The sequence below is a fragment of the Meriones unguiculatus genome, chromosome 5 (genome assembly GCF_030254825.1).
Source record: "Meriones unguiculatus strain TT.TT164.6M chromosome 5, Bangor_MerUng_6.1, whole genome shotgun sequence".
In the NCBI taxonomy this organism is placed as follows: Eukaryota; Metazoa; Chordata; class Mammalia; order Rodentia; family Muridae; genus Meriones; species Meriones unguiculatus.
Window position 1 is genome coordinate 36,392,272 of NC_083353.1, and position 12,065 is coordinate 36,404,336.

Below are 12,065 nucleotides of genomic sequence, written 5' to 3' on the forward strand. Positions count from 1 at the left end.
ACCAACTGTAGCCCCCTCCCTCATCTCTTCCTTCTGTCTTCCCATGTCTCTCCCCTAGTCCTCAAAAAAGGGAAGAACTTCTCACCATCTGACCCCAGCCTATCAAGTCTCATCAGGACTGCCTGCATCCTTTTCCTCTGTAGCCTTGCAAAGCACCTTCACCCAGGGAAAGTGGTCAGAGAGTGGGCAACAGAATCAGAACAACCCCTATTCCCCTTACAAGGGTACCCCTCATGGAGACTGAGCTGCCTATGCTCTACATCTGAGCAAGGGGCCTAGTTCCTCTCTTTACATGGGCCTTGGTTGATTCATCAGTCTCTGCAGCCTGGGCCCAGAAATTTTGGCTCTGTTATTCTCCTTGTGAAGCTCCTGTTCCCTCCATGTTTCTTATCCTCCCATTCTTTTATAAGATTCCTTGCATTCTGCCCAAAGTTTGGCTGTGTATCTGCTTTGAACCCCTGATGGTGGAGTCTTTCAAAAGACATCTGTTGGGCTCCCATCCTATTCCCTCTCTTCAACTGCTTCTGGTGTCTATTCTATTTGCCCTTCTGTATGAGATTTGAGCATCCTCCCTAGAGTCCTACTTGTAATTTGGCTTCTTTAGATCTGTGGATTTTAGTATGCCTAGCTTGTATTTTATAGCTAATGGCTGCTTAAAAGTGAGTATAAACTATGCATACCTTCCTGGTTCTGGGTTATCTCACTCAGGATGATTTTTCTAGTTTCATCCACATGCCTGAAATATCCAAAATATATAAAGAATTCAAGAAATTAAATACCAACAAACTAATTAATCCAATTAAAAATGGGGCACAGAGCTAAACAGAGAATTCTCAACAGAGGACTATCAAATGGCAAAGAAATACTTAAAGAAATGCTCAATGTCATTATATATTGGGGAAAAAAATTCAAATCAAAACAATGCTGAGATTCCATATTACACCTGTCAGAATAGCTAAGATTGGAAAGTTAAGGGCCAGCACATTAGTGGAACACTCCTCCATTGCTGGTGAGAGTACAAACATGTACAACTAACTTTGGAAATCAATCTGAAGCTTTCTCAGAAAATTGGGAATAGCACTACCTCAAAACCACTCCTGGGCATATACCCAAAAGATGCTCCACCATACAACAAAAACATTTGTTCAACTATGTTCATAGCAGCTTTATTCATAATAGCCAGAATCTGGAAACAACCTAGATGTTCCTCAAAGAATGGAAAAATAAATTGTGGTCCATTGACAGAACAGAATATTATTAAAAACAAGGAAATCAGCTTGCTTTCTTATAGTACCCAGAACCAACTACACACATACACATCAATCATCTATTAAGAAAATGCACCATAGACTTCAAAGGACAATCCATTGGAGGCATTTCCTCAGTTGAGAGTCTGTCTTCCCAAATGACTCTAGCTTGTGTTAAGTTGACACAAAAAATAGCCAGCACAGTGATAATTTCCATGAGCCAATAATTTTTGTAAGAATACTCATTGTGGTTTTCTGCCGCCGTGGCAGCCATCTTGCAGAAGGAGCGTGAACCACGGAGAAGTTGCACACGCGTTCTCCACCTACCATGAACTGCCACCATGACGAACACCAAGGGGAAGAGGCGCTGAATGCGCTACGTGTTTCCTAGGCCCTTCCGCAAGCAAGGTGTCGTCCCCTGGCCACTTACATGCGCATCTACAAGAAGGGAGACATTGTGGACATCAAGGGCATGGACACAGTGAAGAAGGGCATGCCGCACAAGTGCTACCACAGCAAGACAGAGCACGTGTACAGTGTGACACAGCAGCAGCATCGTGAACAAGCAGGTCAAGGGCAAGATCTTGGCCAAGAGCATCAATGTGCTCATCTAGCACATGAAACACTCCAAGAGCAGTGCAATTGCGAGGCACTTAAGAAGGGCACGCGTGTGCAGCTCAAGGGCCAGCCCACGCCGCCCTGAGACACATACTTTGTGAGGGCCAACGGGAAGGAGCCCGAGATGCTGGACTATCCCCTAGGAGTTCATGGCCTGACGTGCAAACGAGGCAGGAGCACGTGAGTGTGCGCACGTGTGCCGTCTCCATCCCCCACGAGTTCATATCATGGCCTGAGGGCCGGAGTGTAAAAATAAAAAATTAAATTAAATTAAAAAAAAAAGGAATACTAATTGTGGGGCCAAGTGGTGGTGGCACATGCCTTTAATCCCAGCATTTGGGAGTCAGAGGCAGCTGGTTCTCTTTGAGTCTGAGGCCAGCCTGGTCTACAAAATAAGTTCCAGGACAGCCAGGGCTACACAGAGAAACCCTGTCCCAAACAAAACAAAACAAAACAAAACACAAAACACTCAAAAGAATAATTGTAAAGAATTACTTTGACAGTTACTTTCTAGAATTAGAAAGAGTCTGCAATGAATTCTTTGGCTTCATCCAAATGGATTGAGAATTTAACTATTTTCTAAACAAGTTCTTAAGCAATTATTTCCATAATGTCTTAACATTTTTAACTGCAAATGATGTGAGGCTTAATCCCATAGTCCATCAAAAAAATGCATATTGGAGAGGTAATCACTGTCACATGATAGCACAACTGGACTGGTTGTTCTTCATCTTGACCCTCAACTATTTCCATTGCCACTAACCCTCCTAAAATAAGCATTGTTTATAATATTTTTCGATTTTATTTTGTCAGATTGACAGACAGACAGACTCCTCACAATCAAAAAGGAGGTGCAGACAAGGCAAAGCTTCTTTTCTTCCCCCACCTCTCCCTTTCCCTTCCTTTATTCCTCCTTTTTTCTTCTTCTCTTTTCTTTCCCTTTCTCCTCTCTTCCTTTATTTCCTTTCTTTGTTCCCCACTACCTGAGCATTTGTCTCAGAGAAGTCTGTCTGGATGAACACAGAGGGACATTTAACAAGGACTCTGCTGGATGGTGGTGCTTGATTATATATGTAAAATTATTGCCATAAGTAAGAAAACAGTAGTCATGCTGGTGATTATAAATGTGCAACCATATCACACCTTGTAAAACTGTCTTCTGATACAAGATTCCTTTTTAGGACAAGCTTACTCTCCTGCACAATAATTTGCAAAAGAAATTCGCTCTTTACCCATGGGCCAAGGGGCCAGCACCCTTGCTTAGCATGTGCAAAGACATGGGTTTAATGCTCAGCACCAAAATAAAAATAAAATAAAATAAAATAATAAAGTACTGACTTCCACTCTGTATCACCATATTCCTGGTTAGATCACAAAGTTAGATTTCACCAACTAATTCCATAAAGCTTTACAATAACATGCATATCACAGTATTCAAACATCTTACAACTGCATTTGGCATGAGTCTCCATTTTATGTTTCAGGACAATGTAACTGATCTGTTATCAGTCAGTTCTTTGGCAGGTCACTTCTCCATTGGCAGTTCTTTAGCTCACCAAAGATTAAGAAAGAATACTGAGAAAATTGTAGGTAAATGGTAAGAAATGCAACTAAGCAGTGAATTCAGTTAAAATAATCACTGTCATGACAAGCTAGACTTCTTTTTAAAATAATAATAATAATAGTTTATATAAAAATAAAAAATTTCTGTAATCAGAATTGCTACAGAGGTAAGCTTCTAGACAGAAAAACAGAAACAATTTCACTAATAAAATATACTTCCCTAAATGAAAAAAAGAATATATCTGTAAAAACTAAACATTTTAGTGATATGCTATGAAAATGCTACAAGAGTCTTTGGTTTCATCATATTTTCCAGAGGAGATGGCCAGGTACATAAAATCTGTTTTAATGTTGGCTCTTTGAAGATATAACCATCATGGAAGGAATGAAGAACTGTGAATTGTTTGGAAAACTGTTTTATTAAGACAGATGCCTTATTTTGTATATATTCTCTTCCTTATTAGAAGCACAAGGAGATAACTGTAGTTAAATAACCTTAATACCAAGAGAATTAAATAGGCTTTAATGGTAATGTGTTTGATTTTTGTTTGTTCTGAGAGGGCAAGCGTGTAACCTCCCTGGTTAAGAGCAAAGGGAAATTTTTTCTTTCTTTCTTCCTTGCTTGAATCATGGCTTTTTAAAAATAATAATAACAAATATCAAAATTTAAGATGGTTAATATTTACAATGCACTCTAGGGAGGGAGATTGAGTAGAAATTTCTGACAGATAGCTGTACTCATTATTAATCATTTACATTCAACATACATTTCCTGAGCATCTAATATAGTCTAGTTAGACACTCAACTATATGTTAGATACATAAAGATGAAAATGACCCAAGCCTCAGAGTTAGGCAAAAGAAAATACATAATAGAAGAGTTGATTACAAGTGTATGTTTAACAAAGATGTCATGGGAGAGGCTACACTGAATACAGTCCCAGATGCTTATCTAATGGAAGAGACTAGAAGAGCATTTTAGAGACGGAATAATTATTTCAGCATAAGGTGAAGGTTGTGAGCTTTAGATTGATGAGATAAATACTTGAAAGTGTTTAAGATAAACCACAACTGCTTTTTTGAGTTCTGAAAAACTTTAAATTTGAAGTCAACTTGGGTTAACTTTTTCCCCAGTCTTGTTCATTATTATTACTATTTATTAAAATTTATTCGCTTTGTATCCTGACTGTAGCCCCCTCCCTCATCTCTGCCTGGTCTCACTGTCCCTTCCTCTCCTCTCCCCATGTTTCTCCCTAGTCCAGTGATAGGGAAGGTCCTCTTTCCCTACTATCTGACTATCAAGTCTCAACTGGACAGTCAGGAACTTCCTTCTCTGTGGCCTAGTAAGGACACCTCACCAGAGGTAGTTGATCAAAGAGAAGATAACCAAGTCCATGCCTTTGACTGCCCCTGCTTCCCATACTAGGGATTCCCATAGACACTGAGCTGCCTATGGGCTACATCTGAGCAGGGGGTCTAGGTCCTCTTCATGCATGGTCCTTGGTTGATTCATCACTCTCCGCAGGCCAAGGTCCCATATTTTTTTGTTTCTGTTGCTCTCCTTGTGGAACTCCTGTCTCCTCCAGGTCTTTCTATCTCCCCTTTCTTCCATAAGATTTCCTGCACTCTGCCCAAAGTTTGGCTATGAGTTTCAGCATTTGCTTCGATACCCTGCAGGGTAGTGTCTTTCAGAGGCCCTCTGTAGAAGGCTCCTGTCCTGTTCCCTGTCTTCTCTTACTTCTGATGTCCATATAGTTTGCCCCTCTGAATGAAGATTAAACATCTTCCCTAGTATCCTCCCTGTAGCTTCCCTAGTACTATAGAACTAAAGTATGTTTATCCTATATTATATGTCTAGTATCCACCTATAAGTGAGTGTATTATACCACGTTTGTCTTTCTGCTTCTGGGCTACCTCACTCAGGATGATCTTTTCTAGTTCCATTCATTTGTCTGTAAATTTCATGACTTCTTTGTTTTCAATTACTGAGTAGAATTCCATTGTGTAAATATGCCACAATTTCTTTATCCATTTCTAAGTTGAGGGACATCTAGGTTGTTTCAAGATTCTGGATATTATGCATAAAGCTGCTATGAACATAGATGAACAAATGTCCTTGTTGTGTGGTTGAGCATATTTCAGATATATGAAATAGTATAGTATAACTAGATCTTGAGGTAGCACTATTCCTAATTTTCTGAGAAAGCACCAGATTGACTTCCAAAGTGGTTGTACAAGTGGAGGAGGGTTCCCCTTTCTTCACATCCTCTCCAGCATATGCTGTCACTTGAGTTTTTGATCTTACCCATTCTGATGGGTATAAGGTGGAATCTCAATAGTATTTTGATTTGCATTTCCCAGATAACTAAGGACTTTGAGCATTTCTTTAAATGTTTCTCTGCATTTGATATTCCTCTATTGAGAATTCTCTTTATAGCCCTGTACTCCATTTTTTTAATTGGCTTAATTGATTTGCTGCTGTTTAACTTCTTGAGTTCTTTATATATTCTGGATATTAGGCCTCTGTCAGATATAGGGTTGATGAAGATCCTTTCCCAATCCTTAGGCTGTCATTTTGTTTTGACAACAGTGTCCTTTGATTTAAAGAAGCTTTTCAGTTTCATAAGGTAAAAATTATTGATTGTTGATCTTGGAACCTGTGCTGTTGGTGTTCTGTTCAGGAAGTTGTTTCTTGTTCCAATGAGTTCAAGGCTCTTCCCCATTTTTTCTTCTAAAAGATTTAGTATGTTTGGTTTTATGTTGAGGTCTTTGATCCACGTGGACTTTAGTTTTGTCTAAGGTGATGAATATAGATCTATTTGCATTTTCTACATGTAGACATCCAGTGAGACCAGCACAATTTGTTGAAGATGCTATCTTTTTTCCATTGTATGGTTTTGGCTTCTTTGTGAAAAATCAAGTATCTGTAGGTGTGTAGGTTTATTTCTGGGTCTTTGATTCGATTCCATTGTTCTACTCTTAAGGATGCAATTTTTCTTTGAAAAATTATTTAAGGCTCTTTTTACTTATTTAAAATGGAATGTTTATGTCTGTGACTTATTAAAAACAAAGGCGTGTGTGTGCTATGGACAGCAGGAGAAATGACAAGTAACTTCACTTAGCTGAGACCACATGACCCATATTTGATGAATAAGGCACAGCGGAGCCACATAAGATGGGGGATCATTGAGCCAGAAACTCTGAAATCAAAGACATTTTTAACCAAACAATCAGATTTTATATTACTAACTTGGTGGACTTTTCTGTCAACTAAAGCTGTTGTTTCCTCTGTTTCAGTGTGTTTGCTAACCTAGAAAGTAGGATCATTGTAATATCTTCCACAAAAGAGCAAGATTGGCAGGTCCTCGATAATAATCCAAAACTCACTTAGAAAAGGAAAAACTGAGATCAACATACTGCTAGAAATCATTGAGGTAAAATGACCAAATGGGAAACTGGTCAAAATTCTATTCTACCTTTGAGAAAACTATGTGCTAACTTCTTCATAGGAAAGTAGCTCTTTGTGACTGATTCATCTCTGATGAAATAGATATTTGCAGTACATTTAAAGCACTTGAAATTTCTAAGCAAGAACAAAGTCCTCAGAATTGGGTATGACAGTGCATGCCTAGTACCCAAGAGGCTAGAGCAAGGAGATTGCAGAAGCTTTATCAGGTCAGCCAAAGCTACAAAGTGAGTTCCAGTCTAGCTAGATGTACGTAAAAGACATTTTTCCAAAAACAAACACAGAAACAAACAAATCTGAAAGGGATCACATAAATAAATTAGCTCATAGCTGGCTCAGGTTTTTTTCAATTTTTTTAACTTTTATTAATTACACTTTATTCATTTTATATCCCCCCATAAACCCCAACCCTCCTCCCCACCTAATCCCACCTTCCCTCCCCCTTCCTCACGCATGCCCCTCCCCAAGTCCACTGATAGGGGAGGTCCCCCTCTCCTTCCTTCTGATCCTAGTCTATCACATCTCATCAGGAGTAGCTGCATTGTCATCTTCTGTGGCCTGGTAAGGCTGCTCCCCCCTCAGGGGGAGGTGATCAAAGAGCAGGCCAATCAGTTCATGTCAGAGGCAGTCCCTCTTCCCATTACTGTGGAACCCACTTGGACATTAAACTGCCATGGGCTACATCTGTGCAGGGGTTCTAGGTTATCTCCATGCATGGTACTTGGTTGGAGTATGAGTCTCAGGAAAGACCTCTGTGTTCAAATTTTCTGATTCTGTTGCTCTCCTTGTGGAGTTCCTGTCCTCTCCAGATCTTACTTTTTCCCACTTCTTTCATAGGATTCCATACACACTGCCTAACAGTTGACCATAAGTCTCAGCATCTGCTTTGATAGTCTGCAGATTAGAGCCTTTCAGAGGCCCTCTGTGGCAGTTTCCTAACTTGTTTCCTGTTTTCTTCTTCTTCTGATATTCATCCTCTTTGCCTTTTGGGATACAGATTGAGCATTTTAGTCAGGGTCCTCCCTCTTGATTGGTTTCTTTAGATGTACAGATTTTAGTAGGTTTATCCTATATTATGTCTAGATGAGTGTGTGTCTTTCTGCTTCTGGGACAGCTCACTCAGGATGAGCCTTTCCAGTTCCCACCATTTACCTGCAAAGTTCATGATTTCCTTATTTTTCATTGCTGAGTAATATTCCATTGTGTAGATGTACCACAATTTCTGCATCCATTCTTCAGTTGAGGGGCATCAGAGAAACATTTAAAGAAATGCTCAACCTCATCAGCCATTAGGGAAATGCAAATTAAAATGACCCTGAGATTTCACCTTACACCCATGAGAATGGCCAAGATCAAAAACTCAAGTGACAACACATGCTGGAGAGGTTGTGGAGAAAGGGGAATCCTTCTCCACTGCTGGTGCGAATGTAAACTTGTACAATCCCTCTGGAAATCAATCTGGTGCTTTCTCAGACAACTAGGAATAGCACTTCCTCAAGATCCAGCCATACCACTCCTAGGCATATATCGAAAAGAGGCTCAAGTACACAATAAGGACATTTGCTCAACCATGTTTGTAGCAGCTTCACTTGTAATAGCCAGAAGCTGGAAATAGCCCAGATGCCCCTCAGCCGGCTCAGAGTTTAAGAACAATTTTTGTTGTTCCATAGAACCTGGATTCATTTCCCAGGACCTACATAAGGTAGCTCAAAGCTCCCTGTAATTCTGATTCCAGAAGATATGACAGTCTCTTCTGCTCTCTGTGGGCACAAGACACTTGCATGATACACATATGTACACACCAGCATTTACACATACATATAAAATACAGATAGGTACATATTAAAAATTAGCTCGCAATGATGTATATTGTTGAAGAGGCATTGCATCATCTTCACACACAGGACTTTGTTTTTACTCTCTCATTCATCTTCAGGAAAATTATAAATAGACATTTTCCAATATTGGTAACTTATTATAAGTTCTTGAATAATGTGGGCTGGGTGACATGATGGTACTGGATGTGTGGACATCTTGTAAGTGGGGCAAGGAGTTGTAGGAATGAATTCCTTGTGAAATGGTTCAAAGATGATTTCCAATGTTAAATAGTTTTCTTGTCTGTCTGCTTGGTCAGCATGAGAAATAGAGCTGTTTGTAAAATGATAGAAGAAAATAAAAAAAGGAAAGTCAGAGTCATATCTCTCCTGCTGATCAGAGGCTCCACAGTCATTCAAAAGAATCCACTAGGTCCATGGAAAGATATTTCTTGGAATTCCCGAGACTGAATGTCAGGAATGAAAATGTCAGAGTGGTTTTCTAGCAAGAGCCAGGCCCTATGCCCAATTCCTGATATACAATTCTCTGTCTATCTGTCTTTCTGTCTCTCTCTCTCTCTCTCTCTCTCTCTCTGGGTGTGGGTGTGCATATGTTTCTCTCTGTGTCTGTCTGTTAGTCTGTCTGTATGTTTTTCTGTGTCTATCTGTCTGTCTCTGCCTACCTACCTGTCTGTCTATTTTTATCTGTCTCTGTCTTTGTCTGTTAATATATCTCTGTCTATATCTCTCTCTGTTCTCTGTGCCTTGCTATCTGTGTCTCTGTCTCTCAGTTTGTGTCTGTGTCTCTGTGTCCCTGACTGTCTATCTCTGTCTCTTTGTCTGTCTCTGATTCTGTCTCTGTCTATCTATCTATCTATCTATCTATCTATCTATCTATCTATCTCCTTTTCTCAAACCCTACATGGTACAAGCATTCACAGGAATCTATAATGACAATATTTGCTTCTGGGGCATGGGGAAGTAACCATACAATCTAACTTTAGTTTTTGAGACAGGGTCTCCTGCTGAGCGTGGAGCTCATTGGTTGGCCATATTGGCTAGCTAGTGAGCCTGTCTGCCTTCCAGAGCTGGAACACAAGCATGTGTTCTAAGAATTGCATTCAGTTCCTCATGTTTGCCTACCAAGCATGTGATCTACTGAGCATCCCCTCAGCACTATTCATTATTTTTAGTAAACCATCTCTTAATGTTCTGCTAACCTACTTGCAATGGCCAGTGGCTTGGCGAACTGTGAGCCCTTGGACAGGAGAAGTTGTCTCTCCATTCTTCTCAAGCATCTTATAAACTATTTTTGGCAGTAATAAAAAACAAAGCAAAGAGGAAAAATGGAGACAAATCTTCTAAAACACAAACATAACTCTATTTTTAAATATTTGTGTGCATCCTCACTTAGAAAGACAAATGGGATGGACTTTGGAAGTAAAAGAAAACAAGTAACAGGACAGGAGGCTACCACAGAGGGTCTCTGACAGACTCTGCCTAGCAGTGTATCAAAGCAGATGCTGAGATTCATAACCAAACCTTCGGCACAGTGCAGGGAATGATATGAAAGGAGGGAGAGTTTGTATGACCTGGAGAGGACAGGAGCTCCACAAATATATCTGGACCAAATATATCTTGGCACAGGGGTCTTTTATGAAACTGATACTCCAACCAAGGACAATGTTTGAATATAACCTAAAACCTCTGCTCGGATATAGTCCATGGGTACCCTAGTAAGGGGAACAGGGACTATTTCTGACATGAACTCAATGGTTGGCTCTTTGACCTCCCCTATCCAGAGGGAAGAGTGCCTTGCTAGGCCACAGATTAGGACATTGCAGCCAGTCCTGAAAATACCTGATAACCTAGGGTCAGATGGAAGGGGAGGAGGACCTCCTCTATCAGTGGACTTAGAAAGAGGTGGGGAGTAGATGAGGGAGGGAAGGTGGGATTGGGAGGGAATGAGAGGAAGGGCTACAGCTGGGATACAAAGTTAATAAACTGTAACTAATACTAAAAAATAAAAATTAAAAAATACTTGTGTGATATATATTTTCTTTTAGTTTAAAAATTTCTCTTTCTAGAAAAATTTAAATTTTATATTTTGATGAGTCTGTATGTTTTTGAAGAGCAATAATTCTAAGAGCTTAAGACTTTTGTAAATTTCAAACAAGCATGTTTTTACTTATTTTGGTAAACTATACTCAAGATGCAGGGGAATAAGCCCTAGCTTAGCGTTGAATTTAGAGTAAAATTTTACACTGAGATAGTCTTTCATGATTTCTTTCTCGTTAGCTCATGTCTCACAAATCTGGTTGAGCTTTTCTAATATCTGGGATTACTTTTCACTAACTTTACCATGTTAACGCTGGCATGACATGGGGATGAAGACATAAAGCTTTATTGTTTTACAAGTTTGAACTCAATGAATATTGTTCACATGGAGAGGAAAAGACCATTTTGAAGAAAATGGTTTATACTTCCAGGAGGAAGTATCACATCCATTTGGAAGGGGGTGTTTGGATAACAGCCCTGACTTCATGGCGACTTCTGAATAGCATTCTTGACTTTGAGATTTCCTAGCATCTCTGGGCTTCTGGTTTCCAATCCATTTGGTAGGTGAATCAATTTATTTCTCCCTGTTTCAGTCTTGTGATTTTCACTATGTCCGTATATGCAGTCACCATGCACTATTTATATGTGTTACAATTGACTTTTACTTGAAATCATTTTTTCTATGTTTTAAAAGAAAGTTTTGAATCACTACCATTAGAAAAATTGTCACCTAAATAGATAGTCATCTAAATTGCTTTAAATTTATGAAAACCATACAATATCATTAAACTCTAGCTCTGTGTAGTTTTCTGCTGAGGATGCTGAGCCTGAGGCTCATCTTCAACTTCTTTTAAAAAAACGAAGACAAAAGTACTTGAGAGCCCTTTGTTAGCACCAGACTGAGACTTTTTTTTATATAATTAGAAGTGTAAAAAAGCTGAAAAGAAGACAGTTTTAAGTTGTGAAAGTTTTTGCCTATATGCTTCCTAAAAGGATCTATGCATACTGGCACACATCCTTCAGCCTGCCAGGATCTCTCTAGATGTAAGTTTACATCCCCACAGACAATCATTCTGTTTGCAGATACACAAGGAGAAAAAGGTTTATTTCCTGTTTGGTGCTTCAAAACATAGAAACACAAACATCTTGCAGCAAGAGATGCATCTTCTCCATCCTCCAGGACTCTGAGTAACTGGCTGAGACATGAAACTGTAATGAGGAAAGAGCAGGAGTGAGGCTCCTATTGGTCAACGTCACTCAGCGGCTGTAAAGACTTTTTATTTAATAACCACACTGAAA

The 12,065-nt window shown here is 39.5% G+C and overlaps 1 pseudogene; it reads left to right on the forward strand.

Moving 5' to 3' along the window:
* Nucleotides 1-1,569: 1,569 nt before the first annotated feature.
* LOC110566835 (large ribosomal subunit protein eL21-like) lies at nucleotides 1,570-2,023 on the forward strand (annotated as a pseudogene).
* The last annotated feature ends 10,042 nt before the right edge of the window (nucleotides 2,024-12,065 follow it).